Source organism: Acomys russatus, chromosome 5, assembly GCF_903995435.1.
Source record: "Acomys russatus chromosome 5, mAcoRus1.1, whole genome shotgun sequence".
NCBI lineage: Eukaryota > Metazoa > Chordata > Mammalia > Rodentia > Muridae > Acomys > Acomys russatus.
In genome coordinates this window covers 70,508,820-70,533,227 of record NC_067141.1, presented here as the reverse complement: position 1 = coordinate 70,533,227, position 24,408 = coordinate 70,508,820, and positions in this window count along the sequence as shown.

Genomic DNA, 24,408 nt, shown 5'->3' with positions numbered 1-24,408 from the left:
TTTTTTAACCAGGACAGTAACTGAGAGATGGGCTGCAGAGAAAGAGAGAGAGAGAGAGAGAGAGAGAGAGAGAGAGAGAGAGAGAGAGAGAGAACACTCAGGAAAAGATGGAACAAGCCAGAAAGGTGAAGACACCAGAGTATTAGAACAGATTATTGAGTTAGTCTGAGACCAAGCAGAGCAATTCCAGGCCAAGAGAGAAGCCAGATTTTATAATTCAGCTTGGAGAAGAGTTTGAGCCAGAATAGCTAAATTGACTCAATCAACCCAGAGCTCAGAAATAACAAGGGTGAGCTTACCAAGCACTAAGTCTCAGAGGCTGAAAACATTCTAGGCCTAGGTTAGATCATACTGAGGCTAGAAGCTTCCAGGACTAGGCCTAGGTTAGCAGAATGAGGTAGTAACCCTCCCAGACATTAATTGAACAGGAGAATAAAATTTACTTTTAGACCTGGTCACATGTGGTCTGCACCCAAACAGACTCAACTTAAAAAGAAAAATCATACCCATTTGATGATTTCAGAGATTGTGTATTAGAGAGGAGATGGGGAGGGAAGGGTAATGTAAATACAATAAAATAATAGCCCATAATTGAGTAAAATTATCCCTTCTTTCTCATGATTACATCATTATGCATCATTATTGTTAATTAAAAAATTAATTTTAAAATTCATTACTTAAAGACTAACATAATTTACCGTAGTCCATATCAATCACATTCTACACATTGCTCTATGTGACTTATAGGTATAAGTTCCACTAACGCGACTGATACTGATATGAAGCAGAGAGATTTTCAAGCTCATCTTAGATCAAAGGCAGCTAGTTGATAAAATGCCACCTTCTAAAATTTTGCTAGAGCATCTATTCATGCTTTTACATCCCTGTTTCCCTTGCATGCCTAGTCCTCCTGAGAATAGAGATTAATGGACATTTCCTGGTCAGGCTGGTAAATTTTACTGTCCATGAGATAAGCCTCCATATCAGAGCAACAGCAACTTAGGTTCAGAAGACACTGAGAACTTTAGCATCCCCAAGGTGCTAAATTCTAGTTCCAGAGGTAAAGGACAAAATATTCCAAACGACACTGGGCAGGTTCACAGCACTAAAACACACATGTGTGAAATACAGATTCTCAGCCTTGCGAAGCCCATAGAAGTTTATCATTTTTATACTCTGTCTCTTGGGCACAGACTGCCTTGCAGTGTGATCTCTGAATGTGCTGATTTAGCAGGCAGAAACAACAGCTTAGTTATTTTAATTAAGAAAGGAATGGTATGGGGTGGAATGTAAACACAGATATTATTTGCGTTTCTCTGGTGCCTAGTGTGAGAAAAATACATACATACATTTACTTAAATATCTATAAACACCTAAGTGAAAGCACTCCTGCATTTATACTGAGCAGCCTGTGTGCCAGCTTGTTCTCTTCCCCTCCTCTTGTGTAGTGTTATCTCTACTCTGTGACCTACTATCTTTCACCTCTGTTCATTTGGTCCTGAATGTTCTTCACTGTCAATGTTTTGGCATTACCCTTTGCATGATTACCAAGACTTCCACTTCACTAAACATAATCATTAATTATTATCCTATCTTACTTGATCTTTGAATAGTTTGATGACACATGCTCTCTTTTCTTGGGTTGTTTATAGCGTCCACTGTCACCATGCAATGTGTTGTGGTTTGCATGATCATTAGGAAAAGTATCCCTAATGCTTAGCAGTTCACTTTGTCTGGCTTCCCAGTCACCACAGGCCTGATTTCTTTCTCTTCCATGCTTGTCTTCTCCTCCTTTGTTTTGGATTATTGTTCTTATGGTACTCTCACATACATTTAATTATTCTGGAACATATTAATTGAAATAATTCTATAATATTTCTGTATATCAGGATCATATATATTATGTCATCCTGAATAATCTCAAATGATTTTTTTAATAATCTGTGATGAAACTGAACATGTCTACATTTAATCTGTCTTTCTACAATTCAGTTCTAGTTAATATTCTATGTCACCAATCCAAATAAATGTGTATTATACAAATATATGGAAAAAAAATCAAGTGGTTATTTCTAAAACAAAAGCACTTTATCTAACCATTTAATTTTTTTAGTTTTTCTTTCATACTTATCATTGATCTTCAATCATCATTTATCTAATAAGAAATAATATAAAAATATTTTTAAAAAGAAATGTCATCAAAATGCTTTCTTATTTTCTATAAACTTTCAAGTAAATTTTGAGTTTATTATTTATGAGTTACACTAAGATAAGTTTGATGATCTCATATCATGTATATTCAGTTGTAGAAGATCATGTTGGCTGTTCTTGTACTTAAAACACTAAAATATATTCATACATTTGAAAATCAGGAAGTAATTGGCCTATGAGTACATAATAGACACTTGGGAATCTGATGCAGGAGGATTAAGTGTTAGAAACCAGATTAGGTTACATATCAATATTTAGGTCACATTGGAACAAATAGCAAATCACATATTCAAAATTATATTCACATATATAATATATCCATAAATATAATTATACTATTTACCCATGCCATTGTCAAATAGCAAAATCTATGAGTTGAAATATATTCAAGAACAATTTCATACTGACTGGCCAGTAAAGATCATTTTAATAGCTCCTAGGACTCTAAGTGTCCCAGTGTCTGAACCCCCAAGAATTTATGTCAACAACATCTGACACTCATTTTGATTGGACAATATCCAAGCTTCTACAATGATGAATCGTTTTGACTATCATATTTTAGTCTTCCCAGAATGAGAAGAATGAAGTGCTTTGAGTACTGACAAATAAATCACTCATGTTAATTGCCAATATGATATTTTGTTAGCTTTCCATAACTCATTTTTAATAAGGGATATCTCTGCCAATTTGTTCCCTGGATTCTTAATTTCCCTTGGCCATGACTGGCCAATTTTTTTTCCCAATAGTTGTCAATAGTTGTGTGATTCAGTAGCATCTTCTATTTCAAATAATAACTTGTATTTGTCCATTGAGACCCATGTTCTTCCTTTACACACTGGTCCAATTCATCCATCTGCCATTTATGGGTAAAAATAGTCAGAAACTAAATTTGAAGTAATTTCAATTTCTTCTCCTTTGACTGTCTCTTGGAAATTAAGATTAAGAGAGGATTTGCATTTCTTTGATGACTAAAGATGTTGAATATTTCTTTAAGTGCTGCTTTGTGATGAGAGATTCCTCTGTTGATAATTTTCTGTTTAGCTCTATACCTCATTTTTAACTTGGGCTATTTGGTTTATTTGTATCTAATGTATTGAATTCTTTTTATATTTTGGATCTTAGCCCTCTATCAGATACAGGGTTGGGGAGGACCCTATTTTACCATTTTGTCTGCAGTCATGGTCTTCTGCTGACATGTCCTTTGTCTTACAGCTACTTTCCAGTTTCATGAGGTCCTGTTTATTAATTTTTGGTTCAGGAAATGTCTCCTGAGCCAATGTATTCAAGTCTGTTCCTCACTTTCACTTCTCTCAGTTTAGTGTATCTGGTTTTACATTGAGGTCTTTGATCCACTTCAAGTTGAGTTTTGTGCAGGGTGATAAGTATGGATCTATTTACAGTCTGTTACATGCAAACACCCAGTTAGACCAGTAACATTTGTTGAATACGCTATCTTTTTTATCCATTTTATGGTTTTGGCTTCTTTGTCAAAAATCAAGTGTGCATAGTTGTGTGGACTCATTTCTGCTTTTTCAATTCTATTCTATTATTGATCAATTAGTCTTTTTTTCTTTAATGCTAATAAAATGGAGTTTTTATTACTATTGCTCTGTAGTGCAGCTTGAAATCAAGGATGGTGATATTTCAGAAATTCTTTTATTATAAAATATTGTTTTAGCTATCTTGAGTGTTTTGTTTTTTTTCATATGAAGTTGAGTATTATTTTTTTCAATATCTGTAAGGAATTGTATTGGGATTTTGATGGGAATTGCATTGAGTCTATAGATTGCTTTTGGTAAGATGGCCAGTTTTCTTTTTTAATCCTACCATGCCATGAGCTTGGGAGATCCTTCCATCCTTTGATGTATATCGTCAGTTTCTTTTCTTAAAGACTTGAAACTCTTTTCATACACATCTTTCACTTGCCTGGTTAGAGTTATATTTTATATTATGTGTGGCTATTCTGAATGGTGTTGCTTCCCTAATTTCTCAGCTACTTTTTCAGTTGTGTATAGGAGGGCTACTGGTTTTTAGTTAAATTCGTAAATTGACCATATACTCAGTCACAAAGCAAGCCTCAACAGATTAAAAAAAATGAAATAGCCCTTTATATCTTATCAGATCACCATGGGTGAGCAGAAGAGTCTGTTTCTGACTGTGTCATCTGCCCTTGGATCCCTTTCCTGTAATTGGGCTCTTGTGAGTCAACTCAAAAGGAATAATGTGCCTGGCCCTACTGCATCTTGATGTGTCAAGATAGGTTGACATACATGTGAGAATTCCCCTTCTCTGTGGAGAAAGGGAGAGGGGAATGGGGGATAGGGAGTGAGAGCCTGGGACTAGGAGAAAGGAAGGAGGGAAGACTGTGAATGGATGTAAAGTAAATTAATTAATAGATAAAAATATATTAAGAAAAAGCTGAGGAATATACCATACCACAAGGACACTTGCTCAACTACATCATAGCACTTTATTGGCAATAGCAAGAAACTAGAAACAATCAAATGTCCCTCAACTGAAGAATGGATAAAGAAACGTAGTGTAAATGATATGTTTACACAATGGAATAAAATTGGAAACAAGGAGATCATGAAATCTGCAGGCAAATGTATGGAACCCAAAAACATCATCTTGAGTGAGATAACCCAGACCAAGAAAGACACACATGGTATGTACTTACTTATATGTGGATATTAGCCATAAAGTACAGAACATCTATGCTAAAATTCTCAGACCCAAAGAAGCTAAGCAACAAGGAAGCCCAAGATAAGATGCTTGAATCTCACTCAGATGGGGAAATAAAATTCATTGGAGGTAGATGGACAGAGGAAACTGGTTGGAGAAGGAGCTAAGGAGCGGAACAGGAGGGATCAAGTGTGAGGAGGACTGAGGGAGAGGGAACTGAAATTGGTGTTGTAGGGTTAGGACAGCTCTGGGGCTAGCCAGAAACCTAGAACAAGTAAAATTTCTAGGACTCTATGAGAGTGACTCTAGATAAGACTTGTAACAACAGGGGATATGGAAACTGACATAGCCAAACTCTGTAACCACACAAGACTTCCAACACAGGCATGGTGACAGCAAGCTACCCATAAAGCCTTCAGCCCAAAAATCTCTCCTACCTACAATATGCACAGGGAGAAATATGAAGCCATAGTTGAGGAAATGGCAAACCAATGACTGACTCAGATTGAGACCCATCCTATGAGAGAGAGGCAACCACTGACTTTATTTATGGTATTCTGCTATACTTGCAGACAGGAAACTAGCATAACTGTCCTCTGAGAGGCTTCACCCAGTAATTGATGGAAACAGATGCAGAGACCCACAGCCAAACATGAGGCGGAGCTTGGAGACTGTTATGGAAGAGGAGGAGGAAGTATTGAAGGATCCAGAGAGGTCAAGAGCACCACCAGCAAATCTACCGAATCAACTAACCATTAGCCATAGGGACTCAGAGACTGAACCACCAACCAAACTGCATGGACATTGACAGGAGGGACCTAGGCCCCCTACACATATGTAACAGATGTGTAGCCTGGTTTTCATGCGGGTTCCCTAATAACTGAAACAGGGTCTGTTTCTGACTCTGTCGCTTGTCTTCGGATCCTTTCCCCCTATCTGGGCTGTGGTATCTAGCCTTAAAAGGAGAAGGTATACTTCATCTTGATAGGCCAATCCTGTTTGATATAAAATGTGAGGCTTCTCCTTTTCTGAGGAGAAAGGGAGGGTGTTGATGTTATTTTTATAAAGCAATGTTTCTGTTACCTTATTTCTTAACCCAGCTAGCACACAAATAATTGAGACTCTTTTATAATACAAGGCTTTATAACACAATCTGAGCAGTTTAACTCTGTTCTTAACCCTCTGTTATTTTGTCTTACTCCCAGAAAACATCTCAGTGATACTTGCACTTTGTAGCTTTCCTCAGCTCCAGCTCCTTCCTCCTGATCCTTCTTGGATATCTACGCTTGACTGAATTTCCTCCTTCCTCCCCTGACTCCTCCTTTCCTGGCTGGCAGGAAGTCCAGCCCTCTTTTCCCCCCTTCTCATCGATTGGCCGTAAGATGATTTATTGACATAATAGGGAGGCAATTGGGGAGCAGAGTTTATAGAACTTTTTGGGTGGAAATGAGAATTTAAACTAAGCAAATAACATTATGCCTACAGAAGGGTAGAATGTGGGTAAGGGAATATTAAGAGGGAAGGAGTGGGAAGAGAAGAAGGAGAGGAAGCTAATTAGTTAGTTAGTTAGTTAGTTAGTTAGTTAGTTAGTTAGTTAGCTAAAATATCAAGAAACAAAACTGGAAAATACATTTGCCTTGAACAAAATTCTGGTTTAGTGTCGAGGAAGAGGGCAAGATAAGGATGAGGACTATTTCATTTTAGGTCTTCAAGTGCTTGAGAGGAATAGAGAATCTATGAGTAGTCTTGAGTTAGGAAGCCCTTTGATAAGCGTTGGACAAATTTAAACTAGACCTTTGAAAGAAGCTCTTATTGATTCACTAATTTGCCATACATTTAAAAAAAATGCTTAACACTGCTTATCTTGGAAAATGTGTATTCTCTCTGTTCTCTGGGAAGCCAAACATGTATGTAGATCAATAATTTTTCAACTTATTCATACTAATATTTAAAAATATTTGGTCTACTATATTTGAAGGCCCTATGGGGAGAGCTTAGACAAAAGAATCTGAAACATGGATCAAATACTTTCCCCTGATTTTTGTAGTTCAGTTATGTCAGGGTTTTTATACTCTTCTAAGTAGAGTAAATATCTTCCAGAACCCAGAATCCAACTTCCACGAAAGCCACTTCAAAGGACATTTTTGGGGCCTACTGATGTTCAGATCTAGGATTCTCAGATATCATCTGAATGCATTTGCTTTTCCAACCAGAGTTCTTCCTTTGAGATAAGCATATTCAATTTTTAAAAATAATACCAAGAATGTAATAATGACCAATGGTTTTATAACACTGCCTTCAAAATTCACTGGGAACATTGGATACATTGTTTCTAACAAGGGACAATCAACCCAATCTCACTTAATTATATTGAAAGATACTAGGAAGAACTTTTTACCATAAATGCATGCAGAATAAATGTAGACATAGTTTGAGTGGAGTTTTTTTTTTAACTGTTAGCAAGTAAAGGTGCTCACGGACAGTGAAGTTACAGAAATGCATGTAGAATATCATCTATTCAATTTATGGTCTCAGATATTTACATTTACTGGTGACTTCTTCGTGTGAAATTTGGTGCTAGGTTTAGAATATAGTTTGAGGTGAAACCTGTCCCTTTCTTACTCATCTTCTCTCTTTTTTTTTTTTTTTTCTTTAATGGAAGATGAATAAGAAAGCAGGATGGTTACTGCTGTGGAAAGTAGAGAATTCATAACTAAGGTTGGTTGGAAAGGAGGATCCCTGAGATCTTTTTGCATTCATAAATACCAAGTCTAAACCAATCTCACCCAAAACAGATTTTACTATAGTGAGTTTTTCTATATGGATGCAGACTATTGGTGGGTGTGTTTTTTTACTTTCACTCACCTTCATTAACAAATAAACACAGCAACAACAACTACAAAAATCAAAGTAGTATTGCAAATGAACTCTGACTGCATCTACTTTCCAACAGCAGGTCTTATAACCACTTTGAATGTGGTCATTTAGACTTTAGGCAAGAGTAGCATGGAAGAATGGGGAAATAGTAGGACCCACAGGGTCCTGGAAACCTACAAGAAGAACTTTATAACAGGCAGATCTGGATCCTGGGGTCCTCCTCAAACTAAGGCACCAGCCAAGGAGAATATAGGCAGTAAGCTTCGAACCTCTACCAAGACCTAGCCAACGAACAGGATATTCTCCACCATTGAGTGGAGAGTGGGATCTGACTCTCACACAAACTCTGGTGCCCCTTTCTGACCATGTCCCCTGGATGGGGAGACCTGGTGGCACTCAGAGGAAGGATAGCAAGTTGCCAAGAAGAGACTTGATATTCTAAGAGCATATATAGGGGGAGGAGGTCTCCCTCAATCACAGACATAGCAGAGAGGAGAAGGGGAGAAGTGGGAGGGAGGGAAGAATGGGAGGAAACAGGGGAAGGGCTAACAATCGAGATGTAATATGAATAAATTAATAAAATTAAAAAAAAATAAAATAAAATAAAAGTAAAACATGCAGATACATTTACAAATTTATTTCAATTAAAATCTAATTGTTATTCATCTTTTTTGGTGTTTTAGCAATTTTTATTATATTTCTTTTTACGTAAATATTTATATTATTATGCATAAATAAAATAAACTACATACAGCAAGAAGACACATGAAACAATCAGGAATTACATAAATCTTACACTCATAATATTTTAGGTATTTGTATTTGGCAGTCTTGAAGAAAACATTTTTCCTATCTTGGTGAGTCTAAAATTCTAAATGAAAATCAGTATCTATCATAACTCATCTCTATCAACTTAAAACATCTATCTAGAGCTAAAGAGGCCTTAACCTCTAAACAACTAAGCTTAATTGTAAGACTAAACTATCTGGTTTTCCACGCTACCTAAGACTTGAGAAGGAATAAAACTTAATTACCTGAGTGAGTCGTAAGTGCTAAATATTTCTAGTAACTGCTCATTATAATTAGTGATGGAGTTAGACCTCTTTGAAGTATTGGCCATTGCTAATTGCTGAAGGAAGAAGAATTTTTCTCTATTCAGGGTATAGCTACTGGAATATTGGCCATATGGAATTTTATGTACACACCCATCCATGATGGACAGACTATAAATGGACTTAGTGGATTATTTTTTAAAGACATGAGCTTAGTGGTAAAATTTGTTGTAGGGGAAGGATGAAAATGGAGGCATAAATGTTCATAATTCATTTTACACACATATTATATTCTCAAACATAAGGACAATAAATATTGCTTCCAACACAGAGATCTATTGCATTCATAATTATAAATATTGCTTTTCTATATTGTTTGAGGAAAATCTTTTCACGAAGTATTTACTTATTTCATAATACATACTCAGAGATTATATTTAGGAAATATTCAAGGAATTCTAATAAGAGAGGTATATTTTTTCTTCTCAATATATAATTATTTTAGCAATATCAACAACAAAATAAAGAAGACTGCCATTTTGAAGTGCACTGTTTCCAATGAACATCATTTGAAAGATCGACAGCAGATTTTACAAAGGCCATGCAATGCTTTGAGAGATGCTAAATCAACCACCTTGTCTTCCTGTTGAATACCATCCCCTCTGCTCCCTCTTCCTTCCTCTTCTGCTTCTCTTCCTGCTGTAGCCCTCTCGGCAGAAACATATGCCTCTGCTCCTTGTACGCAATGCCAGAGGTAGTGTTTGCTTGTTTGGTTTTTCAAAGTCGGCAACAGATTCTAAATTCTAACCCCCCCTCCTCTCTCTTCCCCACCGTGTGTGTGTGAGAATAGTGTGTGTGTGTGTGTGTGTGTGTGAATAATATGATAGTATGAAACAATAACAAATATACAAAAAGACAATTCATTGGTACTTGAAAGTATTCAATTAGTACTACTTAATTTATGTTGCTGACAATTCTTTTTTACTTATCCAACTTCTGTTTAGCATATTTATGTCACTTCACAATTTTGCTATAAAAAATTTAAAGATAATTTTTCTTTGTCCAGAAAATTAGATGATCACAAGAGTACTTTATTTGCCCAATGGAATATGTAATAGCATAGTCAATGTGAACAAGGGGTCAATATAAATCATTTTGGAATAATACATGGCAATTCTCACAGGGCAGTTCAAGTAATGTGCAAGAAGAAAACAGTGGAAATAAGGAACTATGATAATTTATTTATTTATTTATTTATTTTTGCTAATAGCTCATTGCATTTTTCTGTATAGGTTTTAAAAATCTATTCTTCCAATTCTTGGCTGTGGATAATAATAATAATACATTTTAGAGACTGAGACTGTTGTTTTTTTCCGTGTCATGGTTCTAACTTCTAATTTTACAGGAGCTGCACTGGTATTAAATGTAACAAATGGTGAAAAGCACTGAGCAACTATTGCCTGTATCCAAAGCTGTCTGCCTATCCCGTGTTCACACACCTTTACTTGACATTCTGAATTTCAAATTCATGTTAACACAGCATCTCAGTGTTCAGTACATTTTACTGTGTGTGAGATGTAAACAGTAATGAAAGTAATCATGACTTTACTTATCTTCATAACTATAACATATAACACACATAATGCAACTACTAAGAATGCATATTTAAGTTTACATATGGGTATGTGTCCATACATATGTGTAACTTAATATTCTTTGAGATAGTCATCTTCTTTCCTCTCTGCTAGTGACAATGCTGAGTTTATGCCCTGATTCAAAAGATGTTGAAGAGTGAGATTATTCTGTATTGTGCTTCTTTCTAATTGTCTGAATTGTCCCTGAAGGAAGCCATTAACACTGCAGAATTGGAGAACGTGAAATGCCCCATTAGCTGCTAATAATGCATGTAGCTGTAGTTTTAGGACTCACTGAGGGGATGAGTACCTTTTGTAATTGGTCCCACCTTTTATCCACAGCGCTTTACAGCTTTAAAACACTGAAGCCTATTAACTGAAGGGGAGATTGTCTTAAACAGAGAAAAAGGAAAACGCACCCATCTTTGTCCAGCACTACTCCACAAAAGCTGCAGAGATGGATGTTAACTATAACAAATCATTTCTGCTAGTTTTGCAGTATCTGTCTGTCTGTCATGGCGGTCTTCACATCTGGTTCTTTGCTCACTTAGGTTACTCACTAGGTTCCATTAAATGGCAACCCTAGAAGAAGAGCAGTGTTAAACATTGAGATATTATATTACAACAGTACATTTTATTCTTCTGATTTAAATGTCATTTCAGTGTCTGACTGCTGAATAAATTCATTCTTTCCAGATCTTTCTGAATTCTAGCTGACTGGCTCAACTCAGCTGTTCTGCCTCAAATGCCTGTCCAAGCTGACTGATTCAAACTGGCTTCTCTTTGCTTCTGACTCAATTGCTCTGCTTGGCCTATAACTGTATCAATGTGTTATAATATTCTAGGCCTTTCTCATCCTCTGGCTTCAGCTGCCTCTGCATGAACTCATGAACAAACTCATCTCCACTGTATTGCACTCACTCAACCAAACTGCACTGAACTCAACTTCACTCAGCTGAACTGACTGAACTGGCTGAACTGATCTGAACTGCCACTGCACTGCCTCTCAACTGCCAGATCTCAACTCCCTTGAACTGTCTTTCCCTGGCACTCTCTTAAATCACCTCTCTCCTGTGCTGTTCTCATGACAGTTGAACGTATCTTATCTCTGAATTACTCTGTCAATTCTTTCTCTGATTCATCACTTTGTCTGCACTTAAATTAGACATTACTGTCAAACATCTGGGCTTCCTTCTACAAACTAACTCTACCTTCATTGTTTTTGATTAAAGGTATGTACTAAGGGTGTGTCTGTATTCCAGCCAGAGGGATTAAAACTGTGCTAGACTAATATTTCTCTGCACTATATGACATAAATAGTTGTAATATTTTAGGATTTATTTATTTTTAATTTATGTGTTTCCACTACTTGCATGCCAGTGCCTTAGGCTTGGCCCTCCTTGCTAATCTAGATTTTTTTCTACATAATTTTTAAAGAAAATACTATTTTAAACATCTAAAAAAGTATTTTTGGTGTTTTGATGACTACCCTACCAGATTTTTATATCAAATTCAGTAGAATTTATATTCTAATGTTATTAAATTTTATAAAACATAAGTTATTCTTTCTCTTTATTTATCTCATCTATTTGACTCTTAAAACATTACTATTTTCAGTAGTTTTTGCAAGTATTTGGTTACATATCACCTAGTTAGTACATTTTTAGTATTTATTTTTATTTATATGTGTATGAAGGTTTTACATACCTAGATGTTTTTGCACCCTGTGTATGAATTTCCCTAAGAGGCACCACTATATCCATTGTGTGTCCTCTGGAGTGCAGGCAGTTTCTTCAAACATCAAGCCACTTCTCCAGTCCCAGTCCATGCTTTAATTGTTATTTTAAGTCATACATCTTAATATTTAATTTCCATAAATGATTGCTAATTCCTACATACACACAAATACACATAAATACACATGTGTGTCTGATGATTTGTGGCACTCAAAGAAAGAATAAGCAGGCTACCAAGATGAGACTTGATAGCCTATGACCATGTAGTCGGGGAGGAGGTCCCCCTTGGTCATAGACCTAGGGGAGGGGAATAGGGTGAAAGAGGGAGGGAGGAACAGGAGGATACAAGTAATGGAATAACAATTGAGTTGCAATCTGAATAAATTAACTAAATAAAAAGAAAAGGAAAAAAGAACATAATTTAAGTATGATGATATTATTAAAATGTAGTAAAGCATGTTCTAAATTATTAGAATATTGTTTTCCATGTATGGTTTATCTGAAAGTACCATCTGGACAGTATGGAAATGAGAGAAGACATCAATTCCTGTTCTGTCCTTGAACTTAGGAGGAGAACATTGTCTTTAGTGACAAGTCATGACCTTATGATATTACCCAGAGATCTCTGAGCAAGTATAGGTGATGTCAAGGTTCTCTATGATGGCAACAGCATTTATCATGATTATAGATAAAATTCTTCAAATGTGTTAGAATATTTTTGAGGTCATCAAATACTTTTTTGTTTTCATCATGTTTGTAAAGTTCTAGAATTAAATGTTAAACCAAAGTTGCATTTCCAGAAGAAATACCCCTTTAGTAAAAATTATATATATATGACTATTGAATTAAATCAGGCATTACTAGTTTAATTTTTAATGAGGAATATTGGAATTCTATACTCCCTTTCTCTGGCTTGGTATTTAGAAGGCGATCTTAGAAAATAAATTAGCAACTTGTTATCTTACTCTATTTTCTGGAAAAGTTTGATTGCATTGGTGTGTGTGAGAAATGCCAGGTAGTAACAGAATTTTTCTCTCTATATATTTCTTACAAAGGCCAACATACAACTAGATAGGGTTTCAAACTTGTTTTAGAATAAACAATAACATTTGAGTTATTTAGTAAAATTACAGTTTTTGTAGTTTCTTACATTTTTTCTTTTAGTTATTTATATTTGTTAAATATTTTACACATATGCATTTATATTATTACACATACATAAAGTAAATTACCTATAGCAAGAAGAACAATGAAACAATCAGGAAATATATATACATGTACATATATATGAAATTTATATACATACACATATATACAAATGTTACATTCATAGCATTTTGGCTATTTGTATTTGGCAGCCTTAACAAACATCTTTCCTTCCTTGTTGAGTCTAAAATTCTGAATGTAAATCAATATCTATCACATCTCATCATTATCAACTTAAAACATTTATCTAGACCTAAAAATATCTTAACTCCTAAACAAGTAAGCTTAACTGAAAGACTAAACTATCTGGTCTTCAACCCCATCAGAGACTTGAGAAGGAATAAAATTGATTACTTTAGTACACAGGGAGTACAAGTTAGCAGCTTCCCAAATGAGATGTACATATATTTGTAATATAATCTCATAGTCTTATAAATTTTTATTAAATCTGCAGTCATTTCCTCTTGCTGACCTCTCATGCTAACAATTTTGCAGAAAATCATTTTGTCAATATCCATAAATTAAATCTATATTTTAATTTCTTTGCTTACTTCTTCATACATGTTTTTTAAATAAATTATTGTTTATTTCCAAATTTATTGAAATTTTCTCTAAGTGGTTTGGCTTCTTAACTATATTGTAGATAAACTCATGCAATTACCTATACACACACACACACACACACACACACAGACACATACACAATAACTGTGCACGATGTGCACACACACATAAAATAACTCAAAGGTACAAACAATTATAACATACAAGTTTTTCTCTTTTTATTTTGATTTTTTATCTACATGTGTGCATAAATCTGTCCAAAAGCATGTAGTCACACAAGCATCTGTAGATCACTCATACAAGACTATGTGGAAGCGCAGGCTTAACATGGGTGGATCTTCTGCAATCCTGTTTACCTCATATTCCTTAAGTTAGGGTTTCAGCCAAACACAGACCTTGCCAATATGGATGATCTTATTAGTTCACTTGTTCTGTGCATACCATGTCTCCATAGTCCCAGGATGAGATTATAGAAGAGCTGTCACACACAGCTGACACTTCAACCATAGAAATTTTATTATCACTGTCTATGCCCCAAATGTTGGACATTTTCTGCTAAAAATAAATTATTTTGTGTGTGTGTGTGTGTGTGTGTGTATGTTAGATAAGTGACTTGTATAGGTAAGTAGATAAGTTATGTCACTAGGTATTAAGAAATTTATCACAACAGTTTTTTTGTTATTTATTTATTTATTTTCTTTTTTTTTATTAATTTATTCTTGTTACATCTCAATGGTTATCCCATCAAGTGTATCCTCCCATTCTTCCCTCCCTCCCATTTCCCCCTTACTCCCCTCCCCTATGACTGTGCCTGAGGGGGATTACCTCCCCCTGTATATGCTCATAGGGTATCAAGTCTCTTCTTGGTAACCTGCTATCCTTCCTCTGAGTGCCACCAGGTCTCCCCCTCCAGGGGACATGGTCAAATATGGGGCACCAGAGTACGTGTGAAAGTCAGACCCCACTCTCCACTCAACTGTGCAGAATGTTCTGCCCATTGGCTAGATCTGGGTAGGGGTTTGCAAACTAGTGCAGCCACTTTGGAAATCTCTCTGGTGCTATCTCAGAAAACTGGGACTAGGGCTCAAGACCCTGCTATTCCACTCCTTGGAATATACCCAGAAGATGCTCCAGCACACAACAAGAAAATTTGCTCAACCATGTTCATAGCTGCCTTATTCATAATAGCCAGATCATGGAAACAGCCTAAGTGTCCCTCAGTAGAAGAATGGATAAAGAAACTGTGGTACACATACACTATGGAATACTACTCAGCTATTAAAAACAAGGAATTCCCTAAATTTGTGGGCAAATGGATTGAGCTAGAAATGATCATAATGAGTGAGTTAACCCAGAAGCAGAAAGACTCAAATGGTATATACTCACGTACATCTGCGTACTAACTCAAGGGGCATGTCCCATGAAAGCCTTCACTTACCAGGAAACTGGGACAGAGGGGAGGACATCCTATTGGGACTCTAGATGAGAGAAGCATGGGAGAATAGCAAAGTAGAAGGATCCAGAGGGTCCTAGAAACCTACAAGTAGGACATTATGATAGGAAGATTTGGGCCCAGGGGTCCCGCTCAAACTAAGGCACCAGCCAAGGACAATATAGGCAGTAAACTTATCAGAACAGTTTTAACTTAACAGAAGAAAATGTATTTTACTAAGAGCCTTCATCAAATTAATGACATAATGCTGAGTAGAAAGAAAGTAAGCATCATGTTCATGAATCAAAAAGAATCACAACCCTGAATCAGAAAGTAAATTTTGTATCATGCTTATTTCTCTCTCTGAGTTCATTGATGACATAACTTATCTAATTTTTTCCCAAAATCTACCTTCAGAATGATGTTTACTATTTAAGTTAAAAAGTCTGAATCAACTTATTTACATAGATGATGCTTTCCGCAAGTCATTTGTCATGGGACAGTAACCTCAAAGCACAGGAGGCAAAAAATGAGGAAAAGATATTGTTTAAGAAAAGTGACTATTGAGAATGAGAAGGGAGTGTCCATGGGAGGAGTTGACTCCTTGATGTTAACCCAAACTTTGCTGATATCTGAACAGGAACTTGGTGCTGTGCTAGGCTGTCACGCATTTGTCATCGCAGCTGAGGTCCTATCAAAAAGTTCACATGATTCTGCTACTTCTTGGTACTCTTATTAGCATGAGTCTGGGACAGCTGGTCTACCAGAGATTAGCCATCCCAGGAACAGCAGGGTATAATCTATTTTACATATTCTTTCCCTTTGGGAAATTTGGTAGAATTGACGTTTATCTACGTGTGAGTTATTAAAGATGTCCATAAATAGTTTTATTTGGCAATGTAATTCATAAGCAAATGCTGAATATTGCTCATTTTAGAATTTAGTCCTTCATTTAGCTATTTAAAATAAAAAGTATTTCAGATATTGCAAATTTTGTGGAGTTTTGTTTTGAAAGTGGAGAGTCTTAAATGATCAACTTGTTGATATTCATGTTATGTTGATCCAAGTGAGTGTATCAGGAACTAAAGAGAGAAGGCTCAGTGGGTAAAGTGCTAGTCCAATAACTATGAGGATTGCTATTTGTACTCCTGTCTCTCACGTAAAAACAGGAAAATCATGACAGCTACTAGTATTATTTCCACTTTGGATGCTGATGTAAAGCCAATTGGTGAGCTCTAGGGATTAGACAGAGACAATGTTTAATAAATAAATATAATGGAAAAATTTTAAAAGGCCAAAGTCAGATTCTTTCTTAGTAGCTAGCCATCAATTGTCCAGAACTTTTTATATGGAGTGGGGCCTTCCTTGAATTTTTCCATCCATACTGGGGATATCAACTGATATCATTATGCACACTTGGTTAGAATATGTTGTTAGGATTGCATCCATGCAACTCTTCATGCCTGGTACTCGGTATAGCTTTTAAAATTAAAAAAAATGTTCAATTGTAGAGAGCCTGTACATTTGGATTTTTTTTTTTTTTGACTCTTAGACTTTCATGTTTCATCAGTGAGAGAAAAAACAGATCTACAGTATTGCTTGAGAGTCTATACAATTAATTTAATTCGTATTTATATTTGCATAACCGATAGGAGGTTTGGTTAGAAACTGTCCACACATAGTGTCATTTTTCTAATTTAAAAATATTTAATATCTCTTGATACTGCTGCTTAGCTAAATAACTGCAAACTTTTACTTGTTTTGGTTCCTATCTGAAGGCAAATATAAAGCCTGGCTAATACTGTGGTGGTGAACAGTAATTCAAAATCAAACATGGCCTCTTAAAGTTTGTCATGTAAGAAAGCACATTGCGTTATGGCTTAATAAGCTCACTTAGGTCCAGGGAGGCATATTCTTTCTTTGGCAATCAAAGATAATTTTTATGATTATAGATTTGACTGAATTTTGTGTTTCTTTATTGCGGTGCTTTCTTCTCCATTGTTTGAGCCACATTCTGTTAATTTTGAGCAAATCCAATTTTCCTTACCTTCCTCATAGAAGTGAATTATGTTTTCTACTGCTCCCTCAGTTTGTACCAGAAGTACTAAATGCAAACCAGCACTGATATCATGCTGTTCCAGGAACACTCTGTCCTGTGATGATAAATCGTAAACACATAGGCCATTGTTCAAAAATACATTTAGTTGAATCAAATTTACTCTGCATGCAGGGGGTGCTGGATTTGAGTTATATGTAGCTTATTCTCAATAGCTTATCAAACTTTTATTTGTTTAAAATGTGATGAAATAATCCATAATAAACAAACATTTTGTACCTCAAAAGAGCACACTAGATAAGAACTGGTTACAACAACACTCAGACTTCAGACGCCTATAGTGTGTTTTAAAGCAGACATAGTAATTTCAACATACTACAGTTGTGTTTTGTACTCCTCATTTTTAAATGGGTGGAATTTTTCACTTCTTCCAATGTTTTCTACCCATTCAATATTTATTTTCTATAAGAGATATGGGAAAATAATATTAATTTTGTGTACTTCGAAAGGGATTTAGGCTTTCCTCTGAGTCCTAACTTAAAACATTACCTAAGGAAGCCTTACTGCTTACCTACCATTGATGATTAAACACTATTGCACAGAGAAAACTAGTACTTGCTACTTGAAAATCCAATACTTCCCTCTGGTTTACAGAGAAATTAGTGTTTTATTTATAAAAATAATGTGCAGAGAGGGCTATGATTCTCTCCAAAGATTTTAGAGGAGTCACTATAACACAGTGGCTACATAATGTAGGTGGAACAATTTGCCTTTCTGAATGTTGAATCCATAAATGTTTATGCCCTTAGACCTGTGAACTTGGACTTGCTTTGTCTTTCTCGTTTTCTCATGCAATACTAATCATAGTGTGTCTACGGCATTAAGTGAGCTGGGGAATGAGTCACAGATAATGCATTTGACCCACACCAGCTCCCACGCTGGAAAGAAATGTGGATTGTACTAACTTAAGGCATTTTCTCAGAACCAATCTTTATTCAGGCTCATAAGTCACGAGACCTTTGGTGACCACGGGCCATTCGTTGCTTTAGTTGTATCTGTTCTGTGCCCCGGATACACATATGTCTATGAAATAACAACTTTCTGACACTTAGCTTTTTACCATTGTTGGTTCCATCCACAGGCCTGACCGTTGCTCCCTTGGATTTCTTACCAAGATCTGAGTTATTAGACTGTTTCGGAACCCTGTTCTACTTGCAAGGCCTTAGACATTATACTTTGGTCTTGTTGTTGACTTGTTGACCCCCTCCTGCAAAGATCCACTTCTCTTTTCATCACCAGCCAGAAGTTGGTTTTCTGTAACAACTGGATAGATTACACAGAACCATATTAATTACAAGGAATTTGGCTGGGAAACTAATGCCGTGTGTAGCTGGCATTTGCTGCTTTGTGGGTTCCTTACTGTCTGCCACCCTTCTTCACTCTTTTTCCACCCTTCCAATCCCTCAACATTAAGTAGGAGAGAAAGGAGGATAGAAGGAGAAAGGGACATCATTAGAATTAGACTACTTCCTTCTGATTAGGAGCACTGAATTCCTTGGGGGCAAGTTTGATCTTCATTGTCAGGATATTTAATTTCTTCCTCTGGCTTCTAGTCTCTTTGTACACAACTACTTGACAAATCACAACTAATAGCATCTAACCACCAACCAGCCAACAATGGCAGCACATCTCTCGGGCCCCTAGCATTTATATATCCTCCGAAAAGTTCCCAGAATTCAAAATGTCACACACACTCACAGAAACTATCTGCACCTGGCCAAACCTTGCTCCTGCTGGAGCATGAAGCAAGTCATAGTCACCTGCTGAGAAGCAGCCTTTTATCCCAACACATCGGATTAAAAGAAAAACATATTCCCATAACATTTCCTTGTTTTTTAAAGGAAACATAGATCCAAAATTTTCTCTATAGACATGTAGATGCATTAGATCTCCATAAACCTCAGAACATATATGAAACGCATCTGTGTTTGCCATATATATTGCCACTTGTGAAAAGACAGGTGTCTGTAGGGTGAATCATTTGGCTATACAATTTTCTGTTAATATGAGCAAGGTTTATTCCAACCAACTGATGGTAGATGGCATCCCAACTTGCTTGTATGTGAAGTTAGTTACTAAATAGCTAAAGGATGCTGAATTTCCACTTGGTGGTCAGCAAGTCTTTTGTATTGTTTAGTCTGATATGGGAAGATTAGATGATAAATCTGTAAAATTCACTTTGGAGACATCTTTTGTCTCCATGATACAAAATCCCATTGTTGAGCACAATTCAAAACATCATAGAAACTTTATTGTATAAATGTTAGAGATGCACTGTTTTGTACTTTCCACAGTATAATATGAATTTGATGAATTCTTCCATCATTTGTATTTTTAAATATATGTTCCATCTTCAGTTTCTTACTTGAAAATAAGTGGCATGCAATAAAATACATATACTTATGGTGTGTATTTTGGTAGAAGCCAGTCTAGGTACATGTGGTAGAAACCGTTACTCTTCGCAAAGTGGCACCTATAACCATTGACTCCAGTGCATTAATATTAACATTTAATACATCCACCTTCAACTTTCTCAAATCCTACAGAAATGTTTTATTTGCTTTCTCATAGTATAGAATTGTTTTATACATGTTCAAAAATATCTATTCTCTTTGTCTGGATTCTCTAATTTAGAAAAGTTACTGTGCAATATACCTGTGGTGTAGACTATATTACAGTTACTTCTTGTTACTAGTTAGCCATGTCCTGTTGTTTTCACTAGTAGGACAGATAACAAGTTGCTTCTGATGGACAGCTTGAATTAGTCCATTTTTAGTGTTACAGTTCAGGCTACAATAAAACACCTATCAAAGGACTTACTTAGGTCTTTGCTTTCAGTGGTCAAAACCGAGTTTTTGATAACAGTGCCATCTTATGAGTGAAAATCTAAAATTTTAAGAAAAATGCCAATAAGGCTACCCTGATCACCCACTTGAAAGGAGGTTCCTCCTCTTTATCACTGGTGGTTGGTGAGTCTATGGTTTTTGCTTATTTGATGTTGTTGCTATTGGTATTTCTTTCTTTCTTTTCTCTTGGTGGAGAGCAATCCCTTTTCTTGGGATGGGATCGTCTCCTGTGTTTCTTGTCCTGTTCCATTGTTAGTTTTTGTTTTATCTTATTGTGTCTTTTGTTATTTTCACTTAGAAGCCTGTTTGTTTTCTAGTGAGAGACAGAAAAGGCTGGATCCAGATGAGAAAAGATGTGAGGAGGAACTCAGAAGAGCACAGAAATGGAATACTGTGATCCAGATGTGTTATGTGAGGGGAAAGATATATTTTCAGTAAAAGGGAAAAGAAGTAAATCCTCATACTTGTGCCAAGCAGCTTATCTCTTAGTTAAATCCAGACCCAGTGTGTTTGGCAACTGAGATTAGTTATCACACTAAGGCATCTGCACGGTCCATGGGTTAAGTCTTCTTATGTACCAATATAACTACAAGACTCTCAGAGAGGCAGTATCTTCACCTCAGCTATGCATAGGAGAAAACTGAACTTTATACAATACTGTGAAATGACACAGTGCTGGGATTTAGAACCCAAGTAATAATTATCATTTTTATGTTGTGGAATAGGATATATTATTTAAGTAAATAAATATTTTCCAGACACAACTGAAGTTGTGTTTTTTAATATTTTCCTTTAAGGAAATATGCTCATAGACTACCCTGTCCCAGAAGTATTCATCTTGATTCTAGATCCAACCAATACTAAGATTTGCCATCACATCGTGTCCTTCAAAACAAGATTATTATTAATCTATTGGCTAGCATAGCACAAGTTGTCAAGGAATTAAAAAGATTTACATAAATATGATAAAATATCATAGAATAAGTTTCTTAACAACACATAAGGACCCATGAGCATGCTAGGCAGTATTTATTTAAACAGAGAGACAATGAGAATTGATACTCATATTTTGTTCCACTTTATTCACAATAAAAAAAAAAGTTACTCAAGAATTGAATTAGCCTTCTTCTTACTCTGGAAAACACCAAACGGTGGACGACGTTGGAGTGGTGGGAGGTCCTGAAGAGAACCCAGGGTCCCAGGATTAGAAGGCCATGGTATCTTCTCTGGAGGATTCAGCAGCAGTATTAGGGGCCGAGGTCTTAGGGGCAGTGGTTGAGGCAGAGGCCGCATGGATCGTAACAAGGATTGGATCCCTGCTACGAAGCTGGGCCACCTGGCTAAGGACCTGAAGATCAAGTCCTTGCAGATTTTCCTTTCCTTCCCTGCTCATTAATGAGTCCAAGATTACTGACTTTTTCCTGGCCTCATTCCTAAAGGATGAGGTTCTAAAGATCATGCCAGTGCAGAAGCAGAGGACCAGGTTCAAGGCCTTTGTCATTATTGGGGACGTCAGTGGTCACGCTGGTCTTGGTTGTAAATGCTGCAAGGAGGTAATCACTGCCATCCTAGGGGCTGTCATCTTGGCCAAGATTTTCACCACTCTTGTGCCAAGAGACTACTGGCGTCGAGGAAGATAAGATTGCCAAGCCACACTCTGTTCCGTGCAAGATGACAGGCCTCTGTGACTCTGTTTTGGTGTGTTTCATGACTGCCCCCAGAGGCACTGACATCATCTCTGCTCCTGTGGCCAAGAAGCTACTGATGATGGCCAGTATTGATGACAGCTAGACATGAGCCAGGGGCTGCACTGCCACCCTGGGAAACTTTGCCAAGGCCACCTTTGATGCCGTCTCCAAGACTTACAGTCACCTGACTCCTGACCTCTGGAAAAAGACTGTGTTCACCAAGTCTCCTTATCAGGAATTCACTGATCATCTTGTGAGAACCCACACCAAAGTCTATGTTAAGAGGACCCAGGCTCCGACTGGTACCACATAGGGGTTTTTATACAAGAAAAATAAAATGAATTAAGTCTGTTTTTTTCTTTAAAAATTTTTTTTATTATTAATTTATTCTTGTTACATCTCAATGGTTATCCCATCCCTGGTAACCTCCCATTCTTCCCTCCCTCCCATTTTCCCCTTACTCCCCTCTCTTACGACTGTGCCTGAGGGGAACTTCTTCCCCCTGTATATGCTCATAGGGTATCAAGTCTCTTCTTGGTAGCCTGCTATCCTTCCTCTAAGTGCTACCATGTCTCCCCCTCCAGGGGACATGGTCAAATATGAGGCACTAGAGTATGTGAGAAATTCGTACTCCACTCTCCACTCGACTGTGGAGAATGTCCTGTCCACTGGCTAGATCTGGGTAGGAGTATGAAGTTTACCGCCTGTATTGTCCTTGGCTGGTGCCATAGTTTGAGTGGGACCCCTGGGTCCAAATCTGCCTACCATAATGTTCTTCTTGTAGGTTTCAGGACATTCTGGATCCTTGTACTTTGCTATTCTCCCATGCTTTTTTCATCTAGAGTCCCAATAGGATGTCCTCCCCTCTGTCCCATTTTCCTGGTAAGTGAAGGCTTTCGTGGGACATCCCCCTTGGGCTAGTATGCAGATATAAGTGAGTATATACCATTTGAGTCTTTCTGCTTCTGGGTTAACTCACTCATTATGATCATTTCTAGCTCAATCTATTTGTCCACAAATTTCGGGAATTCCTTGTTTTTAATAGCTGAGTAGTATTCCATAGTGTATGTGTACCACAGTTTCTTTATCCATTCTTCTACTGAGGGACACTTAGGCTGTTTCCATGATCTGGCTATTATGACTAAGGCAGCTATGAACATGGTTAAGCAAATTTTCTTGTTGTGTGCTGGAGCATCTCCTGGGTATATTCCAAGGAGTGGAATAGCTGGATCTTGAGGAAGCCCTATTCGTAGTTTTCTGAGATAGCACCAGATAGATTTCCAAAGTGGCTGTACTAGTTTGCATTCCCACCAGCAATGAAGGAGTGTTTCTCTCTCTCCACATCCTCGCCAGCATGTGGTGTCGCTTGAATTTTTGATCTTAGCCATTCTGATGGGTGTAAGATGGAATCTCAGAGTTGTTTTGATTTGCATTTCCCTGATGACTAAGGAGGTTGAGCATTTCTTTAAGTGTTTCTCAGCCATTTGATTTTCCTCTGTTGAGAATTCTCTGTTTAGTTCCAAGCCCCATTTCTCTATTGGGTTATTTGGTTTGGTGGTGTTTAATTTCTTGAGTTCTTTATATATTTTGGATATTAGACCTTTGTCAGATGTAGGATTAGTGAAGATCTTTACCCAGTCTGTAGGCTGTTGCTTTGTTCTCTTGACAGTGTCTCCTGCCTTACAGAAGCTTCTCAGCCTCATGAGGTCCCATTTATTAATGGTTGACATTAAGGCCTGGGCCGTTGGTGTTCTGTTCAGGAAGTTGTCTCCTGTGCCAATATGTTCCAGGCTCTTCCCTACTTTTTCTTCTAAGTGACTTAGTGTCTCTGGTTTTATGTTAAGGTCTGAAGGTGTTTATCAGCTGTAGGAGCTGTTCGAGTACTATATTGAAGAGATATGGAGAGAGTGGGCAGCCTTGCCTTGTTCCCGATTTTAGGGGAATTTCCTTGAGTATCTCACCACTTACTTTGATTTTGGCTATTGGCTTGCTGTATATAGCCTTTATTATGTTGAGGAAAGTGCCTTGTATCCCCAATCTCTCTAAGACTTTAAACATGAATGGGTGTTGGATTTTATCAAATGCTTTCTCTGCATCTAAGGAGATGATTATGTGGTTTTTTATTTTCAGTTTGTTTATATGGTGGATTACGTTGATGGATTACCATATATTAAATCATTCCTGCATGCCTGGAATGAAGCCTACTTGGTCATGATGAATGATATCTTTGATGTGTTCTTGTATTCGTTTTGCAAGTATTTTATTGAGTATTTTTGCATCGATGTTCATAAGAGAAATTGGTCTGAAATTCTCTTTCTTTGTTGGGTCTTTGTGAGGTTTAGGTATCAATGAGACTATGGC